The following is a 27,995-nucleotide window of genomic DNA, read 5'->3' on the forward strand; positions in this document are numbered from 1 at the left end:
ACTGTGAAGAAATTTGTCTTCAGAGCCCCTGAGCATATAAACGAGTCAACCACCGAAATGAGGAGTGATTAATTTACGACGCGTTCCTGCACCTGCGTCTGGAGGAGCCACCGCCCACCAAAAACTGTTCGACAGGTCCGGATGGAACTCTGGCATTTATTGCATGTAATACTATGTAAACACAAAGGTTCAACATGGTTCAAGTGCTTATACCAGGGGTGTCAAACTTGGGCCAAATCCGGCCCGCCATGTCATTTTATGTGGCCCGCGAAAGCTTAAAAGACGTACGATTGTTGTGATGCTTCGAGTAGTAACGGAGACGTACTTATAATTTAATGGGACACCTGCCAGTCAAGTAAACTTTATTTATATAGCGCTTTTTACAACAGATATTGTCTCAAAGCAACTTTAAAAAATCCAGTTCCAACAGATATAAAAACCCTTGCTGAGCAAGCCGAGGGCGACTGTGGCAAGTTAAAACTCCCTTAAAATTACAGGAAGAAACCTTGAGAGGAACCAGATTCAGCAGGGCCCATCCTTCTTGGGTGGCCTGGAGGATACTTTAAATAAATAGGATTTACACAAATCATACAAACACAGAATTCAATGAACTAAAAGTTATAACTAGCAATAATAAATAAATAAATAAATAATAATAATAGAGTTGTTATTCAGTCTAGTCTTCAATAAAGTCCGTAGTGAGTTCTTGTCATTCTTGGTGCTAACATGCCAGGCTCCGTCACATCCGGCAGGAGCAGCATCGGTGTCACGGCAGTCTCGACTTCATTCCTTAACCTCGGCAGGTAAACAACCATCAGAATGCCCTCGGGGTAAAACAACAGAGAATGTAGTTAATCATGTACAATGATAGTTGAGTAAAACAGTTTTACAGAGAGTTTTAGACTCCGGCAGCTCTAATTATTACAGCAGAACTAAAAGGGAGAGCGAGCAGGTAACAAGGTCATGAAGGCTTTCACAGGACATCAGCGTCCATCTCCCCACCGTCATCAAACCTGAGTGATCGGACAAGAGAGGCAGAACGACAGCAACCCAACATCCCTGATCACCACAAGTTTCTATGACCAAGAACCCCCAAGCTCTGCGCCTTTGTCTATACTGATCAAAAGCCTGAGAAAATAAATATGTTTTCAGTCTAGACTTAAACATTGAGACTGTTACACCTGCGCCTTTAAGAATTCTCTTGCAATCCAGTACAGAAACATCGTGTGTAAGTAGTAGACATTTATATTCTCAGTTGTTTGTAAATGTTAAGCGAGTATGTTACAGCGCTTCAGTTACGAATTTACCGTAATTCCGTAATTAAATACGGTTGTTATCGTTACTATAGCAATTAGTATTTTTACACAAAATGCTAACTCATTAGCGCTATTTTACATTTGGTTACATTTCATATTGTACTAAGTGTAACACTTAACTACAGCTAAGCCGGATGGGTGGATGACTGGTGCAATTACGACCTCAAAAGGGAGAAATAGGGGAGAAAATGCATAAAGAATGCAGTTTATGTATGTTTATATATATATATATATATATATATATATATATATATATATATATACTGTATATATATATATATATAAACATACATAAACTGCATTTCCCACAATGCATGCCAATTTTGTGACCTGCAAAGTGATCGCATCCAGCCACTAGAGGATGTTGAGAAATATTTACAAATAATCCCAAAATGTACAAGAAGAGAAAATTGAAGCAGAAGGAGGAAATTTAACGACAGATGGGAAAGTGAACACAAGTTTGAGGCCGTGTCTGTGGTAAAGAAGTACAAAATAAATGTAGATATACCTGTACATTATAAATATACAGTATAAATATGGCATTGACACCACACACAGAATTTAGCCTCCAAGAAAAACAACAAATTGTCCAAGAATTAAAAGGCAGACTGCAATCACAGCCGGATACGTTACAATCGGCCCTTTGTGGGCCACCGTAATGCAGATGTGGCCCTCGGTGAAAATGAGTTTGACACCCCTGCTATAAGATAACAAAGTGTAATGACGATATCAACAAACTGCTCAACAAATTAAACAAAATTAAAATCCTTCACACTAAAACTTCACTTCACTGTAGCCAATTTGCCTAGTCAGATAGCATAGACTGACTAAAGTCGCTAAGTGAATAAAAACAACAGTTGAACAATCAAACAATTGAAACACCACATTTAACAACGAATGCTGTAAAATACACTGAAATACCTCTAAATATAAAGAACACTGTGCAAAATTAATAGAAAATACTGAAACAGGTGAGGACATTAGACGTCTAGATGCGTAGCAAGTGCTGCACGGTTGTTCGGAAAGCGGACACATGTAATGCTACGTTATGCAAGATGTCCATTGTGAAACAGTGATTCAGAGAGTATGGGGAATCGTTTCCCAACATGAATCGGACAAAAAACACACAATACTCTAATGACAGAGAGATTTGGCCTAGAATTTTAGTTCGGATTACTTAGCAGTTCGTCAAAGGCTTCGACCCCCGAGCCAGACACTGTACACGTCCTCCTGCGCCTAAACGAACACGAAGACTTTCCTCTATCGACGCTTTCAACCTTGATGGCGTCCCGATTTAGCGCAGGACGAGGATGAAGGAATAATGAAACGCAAGTCATCCAGCCGTCTAAAAATAGACCCGACTTATCGTCGGACGCAGAGGTCAGCGCCGAAGTATTAAATAAATCATTAATTAGGTGGCCGATTGAAATATCTGCACCCCGCGGGGGGCGGACGAGTCGACGAAAGGCTCGCTGTACAGAGAACTGTAAAAGAATGAGGACGCCCGTAAAGTCTCAGTAGTGTTTTGCTCTGTTGCAACTTTCAAGGAACTTTTAACTACGGAGGCTTTACGCAAGTGCGTTTGAGGAAATGTGGGTACATTCGGTCAAAACATAGAGCAAGAAGGCTCGAAGTGAGCTAACGGGGTAGAGGTCGGAGCTCCCAAAATCTTTACACCATGTCTGTACAGAGGAGCATTCTAGATTAGAATCAAGTGTCTTCTCAAACTGTTGTTTATTTTATATAATTGGTTATAATCACCTGTTACCTGGTTAAAACACTCATTCCAATACCAGTCCATCACAGGGCAGACACACACACACACACACACACACACATTTACCTTGGATGTTTTTGGACTGTGCGAGGAAACCGGAGCCCACGCAGACACGGGGAGAATGCCCCGCCTGGGGATCGAACCCATGACCTTCTTAGCTTAAACTCAGAGAAACAATTATGACTAAGCAATTGAGGGCAACAGTGGCAACTTGGCAATGGCAGGGCTTGAACCGACAACCTTCTGATTATTAGACCCGTACCCGAGCTAAGCTACCGCTGCGGTTCCAAGTATTCCAAAAAATCGTGCACTAGAAATACGCACGATGGAGACTTCAGATAAATCGTAACAGTCAGGTTCAATAGCAGACCTGGGTTTGAGTCTTAGAGGTGGCATTCGCCCGGGCTGGGTTTAACGGTGTACCATTTGTACCATGTGACTTCTATTCTGGTCTGGTCTCTTCGGGCGCCAGTTTGAGCAACAAAAATATAATTTACATTTACAGCATTTAGCAGATGCTTTTATCCAAAGCGACTTACAGTACTCTGACTGTATACTGTCTAAGCAATTAAGCCTCAAGGGCCCAACAGTGGCAACCTGGCGGTGGTGGGGCTTTACCAGTGACCTTTCAATTACTAGTCCACTACCTTAACCATTAGGCTACAACTGCCTATAATTCAGCATGGCATGTTGGCTATTTTTGTTCATGTCACGGCTCTGTGTATGAATCCGCCGCTGACTGGTGGAAAGAAAAGCCCAAGGAATCACACGTGTTGGGGAGCATGGACAACATGGGAATTGAGTACATCCAAAATGGATCTCAAAATCGGACAATGTAATGTGTTTCCCTGCTAGCAGGTACCGTAGTGAACGAACATGTTGAATTAGGAGAACGAGGCGCTCCTGTCTCTGAGGCTCAGAACCACCGTAACGAGACATTAGTCGAGTGTTTTATGTCCCGCGGCTGTGAAGGTGGAAACCCTTTCATTAAAATGTTTGTGCGGCTCCGATTTGCGGCGTCTCGTCTTTACCCGAAACCTTCAAGGACGATCCACTCGTACGGCGACTCGAGCGGCACGTTACATGGCTTTAGGCCAGATCTCCTCCGCCCGCCGTTCCTCCAAATTAGGAATGACATCTTACTCCGTTCCTCTGTCTTTTAGTCTCTCGCTTTCTCCCTTCCCTGCTTGTGTGTGCGACTGTCAAAACGAGAGCGCTGAAGAAGCCGCTTTGTTTTCCCTGCTGGCGGTGCGGGGGAGAACTTTACCCCCTTTTCACACCATGAAAGACGTTTCTACTGGTTTCTTTGTTCAGCCTGACAAGTGGGTAAAAAGCGCACTTAGTAAAAAGAGCGAAACTTATTAAACGGACAAGTGGGAGAAAAATGTTTCGAAAATGTTGGGACTGCAGTAAAAATCTAAATAAAACATAGACAGCAATGATTTGCAAAAGCGTTTTCACCTGTATTAACCCTGTAAAGTCTAAACCACTAATAATAGCCCAAAAATTTATTGAAACTGGAGTGTTTATTTGACCTTCTGTGAAATACAAAAGGAAATTAAGTAAATAAAAGTTTGCACTGATGAGTTTTAATTAGTATCATATTTGATACGTCAGGATTTAACTTTTTCATTTTTTAATTTAGTGTTTACGGCAGGTTTTTAACAAACAAAAATGCACAAAACATCATTTTTAACCCCTTTCACTTTTAATTTCCTTTAGTTGTTTTTGACTCATAATTCAAACTTTATAAATAAGTGTTGTAACGATGCACCACAAGACAGTTAATAATCGATGCAAATATGCCACGACTCAAATCAAGCAAGATGTAAAATGAATCGATATTCACTTTAAACAGCAGGGCGAACTGGCGCTCTCCACCTCGCCCGGTTTACGTCACTACACAGAGTTGCCAGGTTCGGGGTTTTCCAGCCAAATTGTGCTTAATTCAAAATGGGTGAAAAGTTAAATGTTGCGGGGTGGTGATTTAGGCCTGACCTGGCAACCCTGTCACTACACTGTTTTAGTAAAATTGCGACGGCAGGTGAAGATGTGGAACTTGAGGATGCCCCCCTCCTCTTTCAAATCAGAAGTGTTGCAGCATTTTGGGTTTTTTGCCAGAAAATGTAGATGTGCTAATATTTCTTAAAAAACATGTAAGCTTGAAAGGAGCACGAATAAAGCCTTAGTTTATTTATGTGAGGATACTTTTTTATTTGTATTATTTATTTATTTATATAATGTGGGATTTGTTTTAAAATTTCATTTCAGTCTTTTTTACACAAAAAGGGAAATGTGCATAGTTTGTACCTACTTTAGAAATAAAAGGACATTCATTATTTAGATAAATAAAAGATAAGCACAAATACAGTATTTTATTAAAGAGAAATAATAAAAGAAATCTTCAAATTCAATAAATCGGGATAAAATCGTATCGTGAACCCAGTATCGTGAATCGAATCACATTGCAATAAATAAAGTGTGGGTTACAAGATAGACAGAATATTTAAATGGTCTAATATTCTTTTAATTACTTTACCGGTATGTTTCTATTATTATTGTACACTAAGTTCTGTTCACAGCGTGTTCTGAAAACCTACAGAGACTTTCAATTATGTCCTAATTATTGGCCTCACAGAGAAAGTGGAGCGCTCTGATTTGCATGTGCCCTGTTTCTGGAATAGGAAATCTCAACTGAATTGAGGTAGTGTTCCGATATATATGTATATATATATATATATATATATATATATATATATATATATATACAGTATATATATATATTAGGGCTGTCAAACGATTAAAATTTTTAATCGCGATTAATCTCAGAATTTCATATAGTTAATCGCGATTAATCGCATTAAAAAAAATCTGTGTAAATGTTATAGAAAACAAGGATTTTTAAGTGAAATGTTACAATTAAAATGGTGAACACATTTTATGCTAAATGTACTTATGTTAAAAACTGCTGGGACAAGAGAAAACTGTAAGGGAGTTTTATTCACTCACATGCTAGGCAGTAATACTATCCAGCAGAGACCCTTGACTTCGTATATATGTCAGATTGTAGGTTAAAATTTCTCCATCAGCAAACATTGTAGATCAGCGGTGCTTTAGGTGGGATAAGGCGTAGTTATTGTAACAGACTTTTCTGTGCTTGTATTGTGACAATGGTTTGATGGACGTTTCTACACGAAGTGAGTGTGTTTTCACCCTTTGAGGCTTCCATAGTTCATGGAATAGCATGCTTGGCTAACGACTCTAGCTGTCCACTATTCGGTACTGTAACAGAAAAAGTAATAAAAGTGTTCTGCTGCCGACAACTTGTGAATATACCGTGTATTTATTTCTTTATTATGAAAGTGCATCACTACGACGCTCGGTTACATTTGAGAAACGCCGTCTTAATGAGAGATGCCGTGCACGGTCAAGTCTCAACATGAACTACGGATGACTCGCAGGGCCAAATAGAATTTGCGTTAACGGCACAATTTTTTTAAATCGCATTAAATTGAGATCGCGTTAATGCGTTATTATCGCGTTAACTTCGACAGCCCTAATAAATATATAAATAATAAGTCCCTGTTATGGCACTGCAGTCTATGCTGAAATGATCATGACAGAGGTTAAAGTGGGCTAAAAAAGGCGTTCTGAGACAGGTAGTTACTGGTTACACAAGATTCATCAATTCAGATTTTAAATGCTCCCGGAGGAAACCCACACAGACACGGGGAGAACCTGCAAACTTCAAACAGAAAGGACCCGGGCCGCTCCACCTGGGAATCGAACCCAGGACCGTCTTGCTGTGAGGGGACAGTGCTACCCACCGAACAACCATGCCGTACGATTTTCGATTAATAAGTAAACAGTTGCAATCAGAACTCGAAACCTAGATCTCGTCTAAACCTACAGTTACAGCCTGTCTCTGGTTCCGTTCAGGCTTCTTAGAACTGTGGTCTCGTCTAGTCCAGATACTCCAACTGATAGCCCAAAGCTCTGCCCACTAGGCCACCACTGTCCGATTCTCATCAAGTAACGAGCCTTGATTGTGGTGTCCAGATACTTTTAGCTACATAGTGTCAAACTTCATTGTTTAGAGAATATAGGTCTGTACTTCCAGCACCTTCTTTATTAGCCGCAACTCAAATAAAAACGACATTATTATATAAATTACAAATTTGCAGTCACCAACTGTACAAAGATGTTGGCCCATTAAACGATAGCAATTACATTTCCCCAAACTCCCTCCTCATGCCATTAACCCTAATATCTAATTAAAGCTCAGAAAAGGGAGTCGCCGGTGATTAATAGGTTCTCTTTTCACTATTTTGCATTTTAATGTTCATTAATAATTTTTTTATTGTTTTGCTAATTATAATACCCCCTTTAGATAACGACTTCCCATGGTTTGCTCCAAAAGTTAGCCAGCTACAGATGGACAGACCTGTATAATACGGTAAAGCGGCCATTCCTGACGTTTACCTCCCAGTCTTTCAATACAGAGTCACAGCAGGTCATTGATCACAGACGCGTTGCCATGCACATTACAATGGCCAAGTTCTGCCAAGAAGAAACAAGTTCGCATATTCCAGCTTGTCTGAAAGCTGGGGCCAGAGCTTTGCCTTGCTCAAAGACCCAACAGTAACTGCATAGCAGAGCCTTGATTTAAACCCACAATCCTCCGATTGATAGCCCAAAGCTCAGCCCACTAGGCTACCACTGTCCAAAGGGAAACCTGCTGCCTGGTCAAGATGCTTCACGAGTGGTGGATGTTTGATGTAGGGTATAGGATAACTCTCCATACATGATATGTGTCACCAGTTGACTGCACACGAGTCTGAGCAGGTGGGTGCTAGTCTGTGGTTCTCCTCGACCCATGTTGGGTTGGCGCAAGCAACAGAGGACTTGCAATAGGGGAACTAGAGAAGAAAGGAGGGAAGAATCTCAGCTCTGCTACCTGTGCTAAAAATTATCCACCACCCAAATAATACCTACTCTGTGGTGGTCCTGACCATTAAAGAACAGCATGAAAGGGGGCTAACAAAGCATGCAGAGAAACAGATGGACTACAGTCAGTAATTGTAGAACTACAAAGTGCTTCTATATGGTAAGTGGAGCTGATAAAATGGACAGTAAGTGTAGAAACAAGGAGGTGGTTTTAATGTTATAGGTGATCAGTGTATATACATACAGTGTATCACAAAAGTGAGTACACCCCTCACATTTCTGCAGATATTTAAGTATATCTTTTCATGGGACAACACTGACAAAACGACACTTTGACACAATGAAAAGTAGTCTGTGTGCTGCTTATATAACAGTGTAAATTTATTCTTCCCTCAAAATAACTCAATATACAGCCATTAATGTCTAAACCACTGGCAACAAAAGTGAGTACACCCCTAAGAGACTACACCCCTAAATGTCCAAATTGAGCACTGCTTGTCATTTTCCCTCCAAAATGTCATGTGATTTGTTAGTGTTACTAGGTCTCAGGTGTGCATAGGGAGCAGCTGTGTTCAATTTAGTAGTACAGCTCTCACACTCTCTCATACTGGTCACTGAAAGTTCCAACATGGCACCTCATGGCAAAGAACTCTCTGAGGATCTTAAAAGACGAATTGTTGCGCTACATGAAGATGGCCAAGGCTACAAGAAGATTGCCAACACCCTGAAAGTGAGCTGCAGCACAGTGGCCAAGATCATCCAGCGTTTTAAAAGAGCAGGGTTCACTCAGAAAAGACCTCGCGTTGGTCGTCCAAAGAAGCTGAGTGCACGTGCTCAGCGTCACATCCAACTGCTGTCTTTGAAAGATAGGCGCAGGAGTGCTGTCAGCATTGCTGCAGAGATTGAAAAGGTGGGGGGTCAGCCTGTCAGTGCTCAGACCATACGCCGCACACTACATCAAATTGGTCTGCATGGCTGTCACCCCAGAAGGAAGCGTCTTCTGAAGTCTCTACACAAGAAAGCCCGCAAACAGTTTGCTGAAGACATGTCAACAAAGGACATGGATTACTGGAACCATGTCCTATGGTCTGATGAGACCAAGATTAATTTGTTTGGTTCAGATGGTCTCGAGCATGTGTGGCGGCAATCAGGTGAGGAGTACAAAGATAAGTGTGTCATGCCTACAGTCAAGCATGGTGGTGGGAATGCCATGGTCTGGGGCTGCATGAGTGCAGCAGGTGTTGGGGAGTTACATTTCATTGAGGGACACATGAACTCCAATATGTACTGTGAAATACTGAAGCAGAGCATGATCCCCTCCCTCCGGAAACTGGGTCGCAGGGCAGTGTTCCAGCATGATAATGACCCCAGACACACCTCTAAGACGACCACTGCTTTATTGAAGAGGCTGAGGGTAAAGGTGATGGACTGACCAAGCATGTCTCCAGACCTAAACCCAATAGAACATCTTTGGGGCATCCTCAAGCGACCAGCAGAGGAGCGCAAAGTCTCGAATATCCGCCAGCTCCGTGATGTCGTCATGGAGGAGTGGAAAAGCATTCCAGTGGCAACCTGTGAAGCTCTGGTAAACTCCATGCCCAGGAGAGTTAAGGCAGTTCTGGGAAATAATGGTGGCCACACAAAATATTGACACTTCAGGAACTTTCACTAAGGGGTGTACTCACTTTTGTTGCCGGTGGTTTAGACATTAATGGCTGTATATTGAGTTATTTTGAGGGAAGAATAAATTTACACTGTTATATAAGCTGCACACAGACTACTTTTCATTGTGTCAAAGTGTCATTTTGTCAGTGTTGTCCCATGAAAAGATATACTTAAATATCTGCAGAAATGTGAGGGGTGTACTCACTTTTGTGATACACTGTAATTCTGACTATATGGTGTACATGTGATGCACACCTACAGTGTATCACAAAAGTGAGTACACCCCTCACATTTCTGCAAATATTTTATTATATCTTTTCATGGGACGACACTATAGACATGAAACTTGGATATAACTTAGAGTAGTCAGTGTACAACTTGTATAGCAGTGTAGATTTACTGTCTTCTGAAAATAACTCAACACACAGCCATTAATGTCTAAATGGCTGGCAACATAAGTGAGTACACCCCACAGTGAACATGTCCAAATTGTGCCTAAAGTGTCAATATTTTGTGTGACCACCATTATTATCACTGCCTTAACCCTCCTGGGCATGGAATTCACCAGAGCTGCACAGGTTGCTACTGGAGTCCTCTTCCACTCCTCCATGATGACATCACGGAGCTGGTGGATGTTAGACACCTTAAACTCCTCCACCTTCCACTTGAGGATGCGCCACAGGTGCTCAATTGGGTTTAGTCCATCACCTTTACCTTCAGCTTCCTCAGCAAGGCAGTTGTCATCTTGGAGGTTGTGTTTGGGGTCATTATCCTGTTGGAAAACTGCAATGAGGCCCAGTTTTCGAAGGGAGGGGATCATGCTCTGTTTCAGAATGTCACAGTACATGTTGGAATTCATGTTTCCCTCAATGAACTGCAGCTCCCCAGTGCCAGCAACACTCATGCAGCCCAAGACCATGATGCTACCACCACCATGCTTGACTGTAGGCAAGATACAGTTGTCTTGGTACTTCTCACCAGGGCGCCGCCACACATGCTGGACACCATCTGAGCCAAACAAGTTTATCTTGGTCTCGTCAGACCACAGGGCATTCCAGTAATCCATGTTCTTGGACTGCTTGTCTTCAGCAAACTGTTTGCTGGCTTTCTTGTGCGTCAGCTTCCTTCTGGGATGACGACCATGAAGACCGAGTTGATGCAGTGTGCGGCGTATGGTCTGAGCACTGACAGGCTGACCTCCCACGTCTTCAACCTCTGTAGCAATGCTGGCAGCACTCATGTGTCTATTTTTTAAAGCCAACCTCTGGATATGACGCCGAACACGTGGACTCAACTTCTTTGGTCGACCCTGGCGAAGCCTGTTCCGAGTGGAACCTGTCCTGGAAAACCGCTGTATGACCTTGGGCACCATGCTGTAGCTCAGTTTCAGGGTGTTAGCAATCTTCTTATAGCCCAGGCCATCTTTGTGGAGAGCAACAATTCTATTTCTCACATCCTCAGAGAGTTCTTTGCCATGAGGTGCCATGTTGAATATCCAGTGGCCAGTATGAGAGAATTGTACCCAAAACACCAAATTTAACAGCCCTGCTCCCCATTTACACCTGGGACCTTGACACATGACACCAGGGAGGGACAACGACACATTTGGGCACAATTTGGACATGTTCACTGTGGGGTGTACTCACTTATGTTGCCAGCTATTTAGACATTAATGGCTGTGTGTTGAGTTATTTTCAGAAGACAGTAAATCTACACTGCTATACAAGCTGTACACTGACTACTCTAAGTTATATCCAAGTTTCATGTCTATAGTGTTGTCCCATGAAAAGATATAATGAAATATTTGCAGAAATGTGAGGGGTGTACTCACTTTCGTGATACACTGTATATATTTGTTCAAACGGGTTTTTGAGACACACTAGCAAAAAGCCCGGTCTAATTCTTTAGTCAACACCACGGATCAGTAATCGTTAGCCGTGTACGCAGCGGTCAAAGTGATTTCAAAGTCAGCTGTCGAATAAGGCCGGTATTGACGCATGCTGTCCGATGCATTGTCTGCTGGATGCGAGACCCCCCAAAATAGAAGTCAAATATTTCAATACTCTTTCGCGTCCCATCTTTGTATCACCGTCTTGACTTGTGTGCCCGTATTTTCCTGTAAAATCGATTTAAGGCAATCCTGCTCTGGTCTTGTTCGCAATGGTGCCGATTTAAATCGATTGCATACCTGGGTTTATAAGGAACGGCACACTTAAGACGCAAACCAAGCCATGAAGTCAGAGGAACCTCAAAAACCAAACAATATATATAGATACACATGTTCTCAGGACCCACATAGACGTACAACATTGAACCTGGGTAGAATAAACTGAACAGTCGAATTAAGCATCTGGTCAGGAAATCCCTGGTCCAATACAATGGTCCATCTAAAAAGTCTCCGAAGGATCCTCAGTAGATATGGACATGATGAACAGACAACATTCTGAGGCACTTCATACATTTGGTCTCTATGGCAGAGTGGCAAGACAGGAGACGCTGCTAAGTGTAAGATATAATAAAAGCAAGTAAAGTAATCCGTCACCATGAGGAATAAGATCCTCTGGTCTGATAAGGCAGTGCTTATAACCCGGCTAATACCACAGCTACGTTGAGACACAGTGGAGGCACCATCATGCTGGGGTGGTGGTGCCTTTCAGTGGCAGGGACAGTGAGACAGGGTAGAATTTAGGGACGAATGAAAGTCTTCTTCTAGAGAGCGCTCAAGCTCAGACTGGAACAACAATGAACCGAAGCATACAGCCAAAACAACACTGAATGTCCTTGAGTGGCCTAGACAAAGACCAGAAGATTGCGGTTCACTGATGTCGCCATCTGAACTGCCAGAAAACATGGAATAAACTGCCAAATCCAAGGGTACAAAGCTTGTACAGACATCTCCAAGAATGCTAGCATGAGTACAATTGCTGCCTACAGGACCCTTACAAAGTACTGAATGGTCTGAATACCTGCTCATAACCCGGTTAACACCATGCCTACATTAAAACACAGTGGTGGTGGCACCATGGTATGGTGGTGCTTTTCAGCAGCATGGACACGGAGACTAGGTAGAATTGTGGGTTGGATCAAATTCAGTTAAACATTCATGAAGAAAATCTCTTTTAGAGGGTGCTCAAGCTCAGACTGGGACAGCAATGACCTGAAGCATACAGCCAAAACAAAGCCTAGACAAAGACCAGAAGATTGCAGTTCACTGACATCGCCATCTGAACTGCCAGAAAACATGGAATAAACTGCCAAATCCAAGGGTACAAAGCTTTGACATCTCCAAGAATGCTAGCATGAGTACAATTGCTGCCTACAGGATCCTTACAAAGTACTGAACGGTCTGAATACCTGCTCATAACCCGGCTAATACCACCGTTTCAATGTGTCGGCCAATAAAACAGTTTTTCTCTCGATCTACAAACAAAGAGACCGCAGGAGTGGAACTAAGGGGGAAAAAAGAGTCCAGCGGAGGACCCAGCGGATGAGTAGATTGATCAGGGGCAGTAATGGGCCAGTGATAACCTTGTGTAATGATATGTTGCTGCGCTCGTGATTCCCGGCCCGCGTGATGGATGACGGCGGCGAACTGATAGTGCTATTATTCACTGACACGCACACCTGGCTGACACCCTTCCCCTCCGGACCCTCACGGAGGTCCTCGGAGCCTGGTCCGCCGGCACACTCGCCTGGGTAAATTCTGCAATCTGTACGAATTCCTGTGAAGTTCCCCTCCCGGTACGTCTTTGAAGGTAGCTTCGTTTTCCAAAACCGCTACGCTTCTATACTTGGGTGGCCAATGTTTGAGGAACATTTGGGAACAATAAATAATGATTAGTCGTAAGGTTTTTTCCCCCCAGTGCTAACCCACTACCTCTAGGGTTCAAAGTTTAGCAGGGCTATCAGCTAGCCGGACGTCTACACAGATATGACTGGCTATGATTGAGAAGGGAATGGTCAAAACCCTGTGATGGATTGGTTCCCTGTCCAGTGTTTCCTGGTGGAACTGGACCTGCCGCAACCCTGACCAACTGAACACTGAATCAAACCAATGTGATCCATCATTTATACATCTTTTACCCTAAAAAGGACGTCTCATTTCTCTAAAAGCTCTCGGAGGAATCGAGGAATTAGTGCAGCCTGGTACTAAGAGTGCAGATGTAAGACTGACCTGCCTGCGGGCCATTGCACTTTGACAGCAATTGATGTCTTTGTAAAATGAAAAATGCGGTAACAGTTATCGTCATGCACCTGTCCCGACTTTTTCAAATGTTTGGCAGACATCAAACCTGTTCAGCCATACAACTGTTTGCTAACAAGCTGGGGAAGGTCATTTCCAGTTCCAGACTCCCTGTGTTTTCATGTGTAACAGGAAAGAGTCACAAAGCCTGGACCTTAACCCAAGTGGTAGCTCAGTGGTAAAAGTACTGGACCAGTGATCAGAAGGTCGCTGGTTCAAGGCCACTGTTGGGCCCTTGAGCAAAGCCCTTAACCCTCAGTTGCTTGGAGCACTTTATCTTTAAATTCAAACCCTCCCATGGCTTCTTCTGCCCTTCAGCTCATGACGCCTCCGTCTCATATCACGTCTCGGCCTGTACGGCAGACATCTCATCATCGGAAACTTAACCCAAGTAAGAGCAAGCTGATATATCCCAGGAGATCGACCTCCATGTCAAGATCCAGTCATTTCTCTCAATGACTCACAGATGAAACCACCTGATAAAATAAGAAACCTCTTGTTGTCCTGAACAGCTTGGTTTAAGATGCGAACCTGAACAGTCGTGCCGGTTCTTCCATTTCAACATCAGAAAGATTTGACCACTCCTCTCTCCTGACCATTGAAGAAGGCTAAGAAAGCATGTAGAGAAACAGATGGACTACAGAGCTGACAACAGGAACGGTGTGTTATGGTAATGTTATGGATGATCGGTGTAAATGCCCACAGAAAATATAATGCTAAACAAGGTTACGGTCAGATGTCCGCATAAGAGTATGGTCGACCATAATGACTACAGGAAAGCCTTGTCGTAATAGTGAAAACTGTTGTATTAATAATGCCAATGGTTTTAAAAAGGTACATCCAACAAGCTCATGACCAGGTGTCCACAAACTTTTGGCCATAAAATGTTTAATGTTTTTTGTTTTTTGTTTTTATGAGCTCTACCAACAACATGCAGATCTCTCTAAGGTTCGAACCCATTACATTTAATCGGTAGCTGGATTTCTTGCAGTACATTACGGACGCAGTTTATACGGTCGCGGGCCGCATTTCCCCAAAGTGTCCCAGCTGTTCTAATCGTGTTTGCTTTAGAAGAACAGCTCGTCACTACGGTAAGCAATTGATCCACTACCTGCAGCTACAGAGGAAACACGAGGAGAGGAAAACATTCCCACCTGCTACTCTGTTGTTCCTCTCTCTCTCTCCGGAGGGCTCTCATCACATCATCTTGAACTGTCTGATTGAATTTGGCTGCTCTCTCTGGGGAGCGTAGCTAGACCCGTCTTCGCAGCTGCGTCGCCGGAGCCGCCGCACGGTGCGTCTGCGCGCGTTCCTGGTACAGGCCTTTGGAATCCGGGACGGATACCTGCTGAACGAGAGGTACAGGAGGCTTTTAAAACCCAGCGATGATGGAGAAAACGAGATACAAATACAAACTTCTTTTCCAGAAATGTTGGGCCTTTAGTAAAATACAATGAAAACATGAGGCTGTGATTTATTCATACACTTGAACATTAATCTGGCTGACAAAAGCACATAGAAAAATACATAATTGCATTATGTAAATATAAAAAATACAGGTGTGAACTTAAGGACAGTGGTAGCCTAGTGGGTAGAGCTTTGGGCTAGCAATTGAAAGGTTGAGAGTTCAAATCCCAAAGCGACTTAAAGTACTATGACAGTATACAGTCTGAGCAACTGAGAGTTAAGGGCTTTGCTCAGGGGCCCAACAGAAGCAATCTGGCAGTGGTGTGGCTTGAACCAGCAACCTTCTGATTACTAGTCCAGAACCTTAACCACTAGGCTACAGCTTACTGTACGTCTGTATATGTATATATGTATACGTATATATGACTGAAATATCAGACTGTTTAACAATTCATAATAATCCAAATAAATCATTTATAATAAATACCTACTTCTGTATGCTATGCATGCACCACCACTGTTTACATACCTCAATAAATACTGATTTTTGTATGTTTACATGTATTTAGTACCATACTGTACATTTGTATTCTTATTGCTTGTTTTTTATACTGTAAGTGAATGTTGTATGTATACAAGAAGTTGTTGTTGTCGGATGTGAGCTGCTGTAACAAAGAAATTTCCTGCAAAGGATCAATAAAGAATCTATCTATCTATGCCAAATAAAGACATTCTATTATTCTATATAAAATTTGACTACCATTCAAAAAAAGCTGGGACGCTTTTTTCACTGACGGTTTTTACTCTTTTTTGGGGGGAAATAAGGACACAAATTTCTCAAAAGTACCACCGAAAACCGAGGAGAGCCACAGAATTACACGCAACCTCTTTGACAAGTGTGCAGTCACCGGCTGCTTCTTTTCACCCGCCAGCTACAAAGTCTTATAGAGAGATGTATAGCGTACAGAAAGATGTACTTGCAATGCTGCAAGTTCCCCACACCGCTCAAACAGCAAGTAGAGGTCACATGTTCCACAGCAATGCAAAACACACTCATTCAGGTTGATGGCACAACTTGAGATTTTAGGTGGCCAACCCCTGAGGCAGGAGTGAATGACAGGAGTCTCCAGACCAATTCAGAAAAGTTGGGAACCCTAGGGGACTAACATGGTGCAGAATGATAAATAAAGATAGCACAGCGTGACAGTGGGCAGGTACACAAATACCTCCAGAGGTGAACGAGTGTGGAATCCAAAAATCAGCCTCTCGACTTCAGCACCCACCACACTTCAGGAATCCCAAACCGTAAACCCCGTACAAGAGAATACAGCCTGAATCCAAACCCCACACAGCCCCCAACCCCCCAAACACTCTGACCCTTTAGCCCTGCGAGCCAACACTCCAACTCCCCTGACGGCTGAAACATCAGCAGCCACCCAAAGCAGGGTAGCACTAGTCTATCAATCACAACTGACCAGCACTGAGAACCTGCTCCTCCTGCCAGAGGATGATGAAGGAGGGGAGAAACCAAGAGAGAGAGAGCATTTTATTTCTTTCTATTCTTTCTTTCCAGACTCTGAAAATGTACAGGTATTTAGGTCTATTTTACTGTTGTGTCCCAAATTTCTTTAGGATCAAAATAACAGCACATGGACAAAATATCAGAAACAGAGGAGAGCCAGATCCAAAATAACTTTAATACTTTTTGCTGTCCTGTAAGTCTGGTTTAATTCACTGAGAGATAAAGGAGGTAAATTCTACTACTTACTACTTACTGTGACCATATAGAAGCACTTTGTAGTTCTACAATTACTGACTGTAGTCCAACTGTTTCTCTACATACTTTTTTAACCTGCTTTCATCCTGTGCTTCAATGGTCAGGACCCCCACAGGACCACCACAGAGCAGGTATTATTTAGGTGGTGGATCATTCTCAGCACTGCAGTGACACTGACATGGTGGTGGTGTGTTAGTGTGCATTGTGCTGGTATGAGTGGATAAGACACAGCAGCGCTGCTGAAGTTTTTAAACACCTCACTAAAAAAATATCCAGCCAACAGCGCCCTGTGGGCAGCGTCCTCTGACCACTGATGAAGGTCTAGAAGATGACCAACTCAAACAGCAGCAATAGATGAGCGATCGTCTCTGACTTTACATCTACAAGGTGGACCAACTAGGTAGAAGTGTCTAATAGAGTGGACAGTGAGCGTTCACTCCAGCAGCGCTGCTGTGTCTGATCCAATACCTGCTCTGTGGTGGTCCTGTGGGGGTCCTGATCATTGAAGAACAGCATGAAAGGGGGCTAACAAAGCATGCAGAGAAACAGATGGACTACAGTCAGTAATTGTAGAACTACAAAGTGAGTGTACAAACAAGGAGGTGGTTTTAATGTTACGGCTGATTGGTGTACGTTCCAAGCAATTGAGGGTAAAGGGTTTTGCTCAAGGGTTCAACAGTGGCAACCTGTCAGATGTAGGGCTCAAACCAGCAACCTTCTGATTACTAATCCAGAACCTTAACCGCTGAGCTAGCACTGATATCAGGAGTGGCAATGCTGTATAAAATATTTATATTTTGTGATGTTTTGCGAACAATGTCTATTAATTAAGCTTGCAGCTGAAACAGACAATCTGAGCATCGAGAATTTTAAAAAGAGCAAACAGGGAAACACAAATTGAAGTTTAGTGGCTAATTAGCATTAAATGGGCCACTTAATCGGCCTAAAACGCGGCGAGAAAAACATCCATATTTCACTTTGTCTTCATTAACGCCGCATGAAGCGGCCGTTTGATTTATAATAATGAAGTTAAATAGGAGATATTCGTTCCAGCGTTTAACGCTTCGGCCGAGGCAGATAGGACGCAAACACGTAAACACCCGAATGAATCACTGCCTCGTTTGAGCCAGGGCTCGTTTTCGGAGCCGGCGGAGGCAGATAGCGACTGAAATCGCGGCTTTTCCGACCATATTTAGCAGACAGCGGACAAGCTGCTAGTTCAGAAATGAGAACGGAGGGAGAATGGAAAGTGAGTAGCCCGCACACCAGCCCTACTTGAAGACCGCACCTGGGGGATTCCGGCCATATGCTGAAGCTTTGTGTTGTCCTACAAAGTTAGCCTGCCCTTCACGTGCCTCGCCTGCGACACGGAGAACTGCGAGCGAGCCTGCGGGACGGGAGGGGGGGGGGGGGGGGGGAGCAAGAGCGAGAGACGTAGGATGGAAGGCGGGGTGAAGGAGAGCGATCGCTCCTGGCTTCTGTCGGAAGGGCCGAACGCTGAGCTGATTAAGGTGTAATTAAGGTTGTAAAGCGGGGAGATTATCCACCTGGATAGGGCTCGAGTCCCCGGCGCTAATGAGGCGAACGAGCGGCCTTCGGCTTGCGGGTTTGAGCCCAAAGTGCTGACTGATTTACTCTGTTTATTGAGATCTGTTAAAAGCATTACAGCCAGAGGAGAGTTGTAATTGGTCATGTTTAAAAGCTGGGAAATCAAATCACGACGCAGGTAAACGACACTTCTAAAGGTTACGCGTTGGCGAGCGGTGCGTTTTCAGGTTTCCCGTCTCTGGAGAGGACAGGAGGCTCCTGGCGGGCCGCTCTAATTTGCCTATAAGTTGCCAAATTGGGAGTAATTGCTTCAACCGTAAACAGAACTCGATTAAAGGACAACAGACAACTACGAGGGCGTAGGAGTGGGATTTCAATTGGATTTGCATGAGCGCTAAGTGTGGCAGGAGCCCCAAGACCGCCGTCTTATTCCAGCTCGAGCAGATGTGCCTGGCGCCGAGTTGCCCGCTGCATGAATTCTTTGCCAAATCAAATCTGCAAGCTCTGTTTTACAGACAAAAAATATGCAATTATATGGAGAAAGTCCCATTCATGTGCGAGATTTTGGAAAAGGCCTGGCTCACAGTCAGCTTTCCGATTCATCCCAACTGTATTTATTGTGATTATGGTCAATGCTCAGTGCAGGCCACTGAAGCTCCTACATATCCAATTTGTCAAAGCATGTCATTATAAATAGCACTCTGAACACAGGGGAACAATTAAGTAGGAACAGAAAAGCAATTAATTTTGGGTCTATAATTACAATGTTGCCTAATCGAAATAATTTACAAAAATGACCAAACGTGTACAAACATGTACATGTACATTACACACACTCATACACCGACCAGGCATAACATTATGACCATTGACAGGTAAAGTGAATAACACTGATTATCTCTTCATCACGGCACCTGTTAGTGGGGGGGGGGGGGGGGGGGGGGATATTAGGCAGCAAGTGAACATTTTATCCTCAAAGTTGATGTTAGAAGCAGGAAAAATGGGCGAGCGTGAGGATCTGAGTGAGTTTGACGAGGGCCAAATTGTGATGGCTAGACGACTGGGTCAGAGCATCTCCAAAACTGCAGCTCTTGTGGGGTGTTTCTGGTCTGCAGTGGTCAGTATTTATCAAAAGTGGTAAACCAAGTAAACCATGGGCAGCCAAGGCTCAATGATGCACGTGGTGAGAGAAGGCTGGCACGTGTGGTCCAACAGACGAGCTACTGTAGCTCAAACTGCTGAAGAAGTTAATGCTGGTTCTGATAGAAAGGTGTCAGAATACACAGAGCATCACAGTTGCTGGGCTGTTTTGGCAGCAAAAGGGGGACCAACACAATATTAAGAAGGTGGTCATAATGTTATGCCTCATTGGTGTATTCCCCACAAATGCATGAATTAAGGTAATAAAATTTTGATCAGTTTAGTGAAGCATGAGCTTATCATGGCATTTTGTTATTTATACCGTTTTTATTGTTATATATTTATTGTCTATTTAATCTGCCTTGCTTATAGTTACATATTAAAGTTAATTCATTTGGTATTTCAATGTCTTACATGGTCTGAAAATAATTTACTAACATGCTAATTCTGATTACAGGATGTTTGAATGAATGCACCTACTGTATATATTAGGGATGTAACGATTCACCACAAGACAGTTAATAACCGATTTAAGAATTCCACAATTCAAATCGATTTGACATGTAAAATGAATCGATATTCACTTTAAACAGCAGAGGGCGCTGGCGCTATACACCTCGCCTTGTTGACGTCACTGGCGCTGTACGCCTGGTTGCCAAATTCGGGTTTTTTTAGCCAAATTGGGCTTAATTCAAAATAGTTTGGCATAGTTTGTACCTACTTCAGAAATAAAAGGGAATACATTATTTACATAAATAAAAGATAATCACAAATACAGTATTTTATTTTATTTTTTTAATAAAAGGAAACTGTCATCATTTGTCTTCAATTTCAGTTTAAACAAATCGGTACCAATATCGTGAATCACATTGCATCGTGGGTAGTGTATCGTTACATCCCTAGTAAATACTAAATCAGGCTAAAAAGATAAAAGAGCATCAACAGGAAAACCAAAAAATATTCAACTGCTATTTAAAGTTCAAGATGTCAGATGTTTTATTATTGTTATTCATTAGCACATATAATTACAAAGAAGCAAAATGTAATTTACTCTGACTCAGTGTAATATAACAAGGAGAATATGAAGATGATAATTAATATATACAGTAGACACCCAAAATATGAAACTATTTTGCATTATTATTGAATTAAAAACACTGAATTTGAATTAAAAATTTTATTAGTATTATCTGAGTAAGAATAAATCTTAGTATTTAGCACCACTGAAATGCAGATCAGCATATTTATAAAATTGACCGTGTTCATTTGTCTGTGCAGAAGGTCAGATTCGCTTGAGTTGGTTATCGTTTACCCTGGAGCACACGCACAGACGACTCGGACTTAGTGTGTGGATCTGATCTAATAATCAGAAGCTTAAATGTGTTATTATTTAATTAGTAGCCGTTCTTTACCTATTACGAACACCACCATAAACAAAAGCAAATGTCAAATGTAAAATTCACCCCAAAGGATTTCTATGGGGTTTAGATCAGGGGACTGAGCTGGCCATGGCAGAAGCTCCAGTATAGTTTACATTTATGATAACAGACAATTTTGGCAAACATTTCAAATAATCTGCTAGAACGGAGTTGGTATGTGATTGTAGTTTTGGAGACTCTGACACTGATCCTTGGGGATTTTTTTGCCTTTTCTACCATCTGCTACAACTTGTGTGGGGGCAAGTTTGTCACATCAAATTATTGGCCTAACTGTAGATATGAAAAGTTTCACGTGAGTAGCGATTTCTCTTTTTTACAGCCTTTTCCAGACTTATAATCATCAAAACTCCCTTATTTGTGAATCCCTTATTTCTCATGTTGAACAAGAATTTGGCCTCTGTGTCACATGATATACATGTGAACTTAAATATATAGATCTATATGTACATGCACACACACAGAAAATCTGTACACACTAATAAACTATAAAAAAATTAAATATGACTAAAAAATCACGTTTGTTAGATTTGTGGGGGGGGGGGGGGGGGGGGGGGGCAATAATTAAGGCATACATGCATTTGTTATTTTTCTTGGAATAAATTCACTTCAATTACAGGTTGGATTTTTTTCCCCCATTGTGAGATTAAGCAAATTATCCAAAAGGCAAAAATAATTCACCTCCTAATAACAACAAAGGGTAAATTGGCTGCTCTATTTGACCCAATAGATCGATCCATTAAAAATAAAACTCATCTTTAACAGGGGTGCAAATACTTGTGGAGGGGGATGTACATGAGTGTGTGCACGTATAAAAATAATATTCAAATACTATAATATCGGTTTGTAATTAAGAGTAACAAATATGTGGAAGAATGTAATTAATAATCACATACAAATAGCAGAATATAGAAAGTGATGATTTTCCATGTAGAAATGTTATGTACAATTATGTGAATTGATTTACAGAATAAAGGGACGTACAAATATAGCAGAGTGGCTTTGCAAAGTGAGCAGATTTGCAGCATACAACACTACAACAAAGATTATTTGTGCTTATTAATTATCAGAGCCGATAATAAATGAATCATAGCCACAGTGCTGTAATTGTAGGATGTTTGTAATCAATTCCTTAGATTCCTTTTCTGTGTATTTGCATCAGTTCATTAAAATGTGCCTTTCATTCAAAATTCAGTGTTTAAGTCCCTACTTAATTTCAGAACACAATACGGCCGTTTTAAACAGACGCATCTTGCTGCTGAGAATCCATCGAGCCTGTTACTGCGCACCCTGCTAGCCCTAGTGATCAAATGCCAAATTATGCTGGAGAGGAAAGTGAGCGTCCCCTTGTCTCACACTTGACTGATTGTACGTTCTCGACTCAGTCATTTTTTAAAGGGATGTGACGAAACGAAAAATGGAATTCTAGCGAAGATGCATTAATCAATTCTATTTTATATGGTTTATTCTAACAGTTGCCGGTTCTATTCCCAGTTTACTGAAAATGCCAACACTGGAATATCTTCTTCTATTTTTAATTTAAATAGTTACTTTAAATGGAAAAAGTTTAAATAGTTAGTTAAGTTCAAATCAAATCAAATCACTTTGTTACGTCACATTAACACAGGTGTGAAAATTAAGTGAAAATCTTAGGTGCATAGTCCCTCACAGCTGCAATACACATTAAGTACACAAAAAAATACACATTAACTTACATAAACAAGCACCATTTGTTTCTTATATACAGGTATTGATTAAAGACTCTTTATGTGCAGATGTACAAAAATAATGAGATGCGAATGAATATAAATATATAAAATTGGAATAATAAGTCTGAGATGTTGTACAAGATATGAATTATACATGGTATGTGGGCAGGTGTGGTGAATATAATTATTTTCAATAAATCGATTCAATGAGTCAAACAGAGCAGCTAATTTACCTTTTGTATGTTATTACATACAAGTGGTGAATTAAGTATCTGAAGAAAACTATTTATGTCTATTTATCTATCTTTTAACGCCGTGTTTACTCTTGTGAGTTACATTCACGGCAGGAAAGGTTTATGTGGGTGCTTTGTATATATCTAAAGCTTTTCTGCTGAAGAAAACTCATGTCTAACACAGGTTTTAAGTACTAATGGAAAAATGTCATTTAATCATTTACCAAACCTTTTATGGTCTGGAAAAAAGGTTTATTTTCTGTAATGTAACATTTCTATGTTTAATTTAAAATATCAGTGTTTTTATTCTTCATAAATGTCACAATTTCACTACATTAAAGCAATTATTTGACTAATATAAGATATTCTACTGTATATCTGTACCCCTCTACAACCATATATCAGGTGAGCCACCCACTTTTAATCTGTTTCCCCTGTTTTGCAGCATGGAAGTAAAAATAAATGCAAATAAGAAAGAAACAGGATGGGAAAGAAAACAGCATAATCACAGTCAAGCTGCATTTTTCTACAATTATAATTACACGACTATCTTTAAATATGACTTACAATTATATGACTTTCTACAATTATAATGTTTAATATTCAGCCTTTTGTTTCAAGGATGCATAGCAATTGTGATTTACACCTGTATTTTGATTAAAAATTAAAAAGAAAGAAGGAATGTTACTGTATTTAGTATTTAATCTGTTGTTGTGTTGGAGTAAAGGTGTCTGATTATAATAAACTAGAATCATAGTAAAAGACAATTGACAAAAAGTACTACATTACGTGTCCCACATTAAACAATGCTTTGTTGTTGAGTATGTTACAATTTCACTACATTAAAGCAATTAAATAGCTTATTTGACTAATATAACATTTTTCTACTGTATATCTGTACCCATCTACAACCATATATCTGGTGAGCCACCCACTTTTAATCTGTTTCATATGTTTTTTATTGCAGGTTTTCTGTTTTTTTCCCCAAACAGGCTTGTCGAACACAGACCACATCTGATAAACATTTGAAAAGCAACACGTGTTGCCAGTCTAAAGAAGAAACGGATTGTTTTTCTCCTCTCTCAACATCAGCACCGAGACGCGCTCACATCTTTCGCTTTCTTCTCAAGGACGGCCTGCGTGGGGATGTAAAGCACGAGAGAGCGCTTGCGCAAGGTGAACGTTTCAAACCAGTTAGGAGATCTTTATTTCCATAAATCTGCACTCTACAGAGGCGGAGAGAGAGTGCTAATAAACGGCATCGCTTCGACACAGGGACGATAGAATGCTGCTTTGTCTTTGATTAAAAAAATACTAAATTAAAAAAAAAAAACAGAGCATGGGTTTGAAAAAATCTCTAAATTAAGAGCTACACTCATTACATCGCATATATTTATTTATTTCAAATGTGGAAATGAATTTAAGAGAAAACCTACAACTAGACCATTAAAATAGCTTCCAAACTTATCTTTAATAAAAGTCACAACTATTGAACAGTTTGGAATGTGGAAATTCTGTAGTATTTAACGTCACATTTCAGACAGTTTAAACCTCTTTGTGTGATTTTAATCTCAGCAAAATCTCTCAAAATATCACAGTGTTTTTGTTCTACATAGATGTCATAATTTCACAAGATTAAAGCAACCTCACGCCTTACTTAACTTGTATTAAATTATTTTAGTTTAAAACTCTCTATGTGATTTTAATCTCAGCAAAGCAGCTTAAATAGCTTAAGGCTGACTTGCAACACATTTTGAAACTGCTTTTGTAATTTTGGTAAATAAGAGTTTGTTTGTTTGTTCGTTTGTTTATTAGGATTTTAACGTCATGTTTTACACTATTTGGTTACATTCATGACAGAAACGGTAGTTACTCATTACGCAAGATTCATCAGTTCACGAGGTTATATCAAACACAGTCGTGGACAATTTAGTGTCTCCAATTCACCTCACTTGCATGTCTTTGGACTGTGGGAGGAAACCGGAGCACCTGGAGGAGACCCACACAGACACGGGGAGAACATGCAAACTCCACACAGAAAGGACCCGGACCGCCCCACCTGGGGCTCGAACCCAGGACCTCACGCCTTATTAACTTGTATTAAATTAATTTTGTTGAAACCTCTCTATGTGATTTTAATTTCAGCAAAGCAGCTTAAATAGCTTAAGGTTGATTTACAACATATTTTGAAACTGCTTTTGTTATTTTGGTAAATAATAGAAAGACAAAATGTTTGTAATTCTAACTACAAAACCTTGGAAGTCTGCAGATCTATGTATGTATCTATATCAATGTAACTATAATTTATAAAGCAGTGTGTTCACTGTGGAAAGTTTTTTATGCTTACAGATGTGGCCTGTTTGTAAAACATGCTGGATAAACCTAAATGTTTGTGCTCACCGAATTAATTTTCCCAAGGACGAACATGAAAAGTCAGAACCTCCATAAATTATTACATACACCAAGGTTCCAGAACACAAACCCCCAAACCACCAGTTTTTTCGCTTGATGGGATAAAACTGCTAGAATTGCATAAGATATAATGAAGACATCTGCTCTCATTTCATGGTGGAGGAAGCCATCTACTGGTCATTTGAAAAAGTGACCTGGACAAGTTTTTACATTTCATTCCTACTGTATAAACTGCACCAACATTGGATTAGAATATATTTTATTACAGACTGAACTCTTGGGTTACATTCATTACACTTTGGTACTATTTATTAATGTTTTCTTCATTTATTTAGTGTTTGGATTTCTGCTTTTATCACTCAGTGTTTAGAGAGTATTAAACACTACCAAACTCAACTTGCTATTGAGGTTTTGGACCTGGATCTAAAAAGTGCTAAACAAAACTATTTGGTTTGACCTGACCTGGAAATGGAAGCATGTAAAAGTTATAGATAAATTTATTTATTTTACTTATTTATTTGGATTTTAACGTCATGTTTTACACTCTTTGGTTACATTCATGACAGGACCAGCAGTACACAAGATTCATCAGTTCACAAGGTTATTTCGAACACATGGACAATTTAGTATCTCCAATTCACCTCACTTGCACGTTTTTGGAATGTGGGAGGAAAGCGGAGCACCCGGAGGAAACCCACGCAGACTCCATATACATAAATAAAACCCAATTAAGGGCTTATAAATGCAAACACATGCAAGCAAGATCTACATAGCACAAAATGTCTATTTAAATGTATTACAAACTTACTGGTGAACTGGGACATCTGAGAATTACTTATCCATTATGTCATAAATGTCAAGAAATGTATTCTTAATTGTATTATCCTGGTGAAACAATTTATGGTTACATTATTAGTTGTTAGTACTATAAATCTATTTATTTTCATGAACATATTGCATAAAGGTTTACATGTATGGCAGAATTGAATGGTAAAACACATACAGGAAGAAAAATTGGAAGCATATAGGAAAAAATTAAAGCAAAAAGAAATACATACAACAAATAAGAAAGAAACAGGGTGGGAAGGAAAACAAAATAATCACTGTCAAGCTGCATTTTTCTACAATTATAATTATACGTATATCTTTATATACGACTGTTACAATTATATGACTTTCTACAATTATAATGTTTAATGTTCAGCCTTTTTGTTTCAAGGCTGAAATGAATGTTACTGTATTTAGTATTTAATCTTTTTTGTGTTGGGGTAAAGGTGTCTAATTATAATAAACTGGGATCATAGTAAAAGACAAAAGAAATACTTTGTTGTTGAGTAAAATCTAATGAATGTAATAATGTGAAAATAAAAACAAATACAGTATGCGGTCTGGGGGACATGGAGCGTACTTGTATACTATTTTAACGCGCAGTAGTCTAGTATGCTTTTAGTTCGTCATTTGGCTGCATCCACACTACATACTTCCATACTAAACAGTATTAGATCTAGTATAATATACACGGCTGCTATTTAAGTACATACAGTTGTTTTGTGGTAATTATGTCAAACATAATGTAGTTCAAACTGAAAGAATGTTTAATATTTCGCAGTTTTTACTACTTTATTTAACAGAACTGTTGTGCTTTGAGACAGTTAATGTTACCAAATGCACCTGCAGTGTATTTGTAAGCAAACACTGGTGTTTAACGTGATGCTGGTGTGTTTATATCGGGCTTACCGGGTCCTGTTGTTCTATGATCATAACCGCAGCTCAGCATAAATACATTTAATCTTCTAAATCACATTTTAGTGCTTAATTAAACAAATAATTAACTTTTAATTAGCAGGAATTTCCTCAGGCCACAACAAGGTGTCAGAGCCGTTAGCGTGCGTCATTACGTCATTGAACTTTTCCTACGATACGTAAACGGGATTACGACTACGCATACTTGCGTACTATTAAGTATTCGCGTAGGTCAAATCTGTACTATTCGTACATACTAGCTAGTACTCAGTACTAATACGCCTGTATTTAGATTAAAATGTAAAATAAATAATAAATGTCTGTCAGCGAGATTCATTTTCCCGTGTATATTATCTAAACTTGTTGGTGTTGAAGTAAAAGTGTTAAATTTTAGAAAACTGACATCATAGTAAACGAAAAATAAATAAAAAGTACTATTTGGCGTGCCCCTCTTTTAAAATATTAGTTATTCGTTGTTGAGTGAAATCATATTAAAGTGATATACTCAAAATAATACAAAAAGTGATACAGCATGCTACGTAAATACAAAACAACAAAGTTTAAAGTGCGTACTTGTATACTATTTTGACGCGCAGTAGTCTAGTATGCTTTGAGTTCGTCATTTGCCTGCATCCACACTAC

General features: G+C 40.4%; 1 long non-coding RNA gene across 1 annotated transcript; it reads right to left on the reverse strand.

Annotated features, from left to right (window-relative positions):
- Window positions 1–331: 331 nt before the first annotated feature.
- LOC134325833 (uncharacterized) lies at window positions 332–27,471 on the reverse strand. Its single transcript, XR_010014368.1, has 3 exons — window positions 27,348–27,471; window positions 15,103–15,296; window positions 332–824 (listed from the first exon to the last, which is right to left on the reverse strand). It is a non-coding gene; the product is annotated as an uncharacterized LOC134325833 (long non-coding RNA).
- Window positions 27,472–27,995: the final 524 nt, after the last annotated feature.

This window comes from Trichomycterus rosablanca, chromosome 13 (genome assembly GCF_030014385.1).
Source record: "Trichomycterus rosablanca isolate fTriRos1 chromosome 13, fTriRos1.hap1, whole genome shotgun sequence".
Lineage (NCBI taxonomy): Eukaryota > Metazoa > Chordata > Actinopteri > Siluriformes > Trichomycteridae > Trichomycterus > Trichomycterus rosablanca.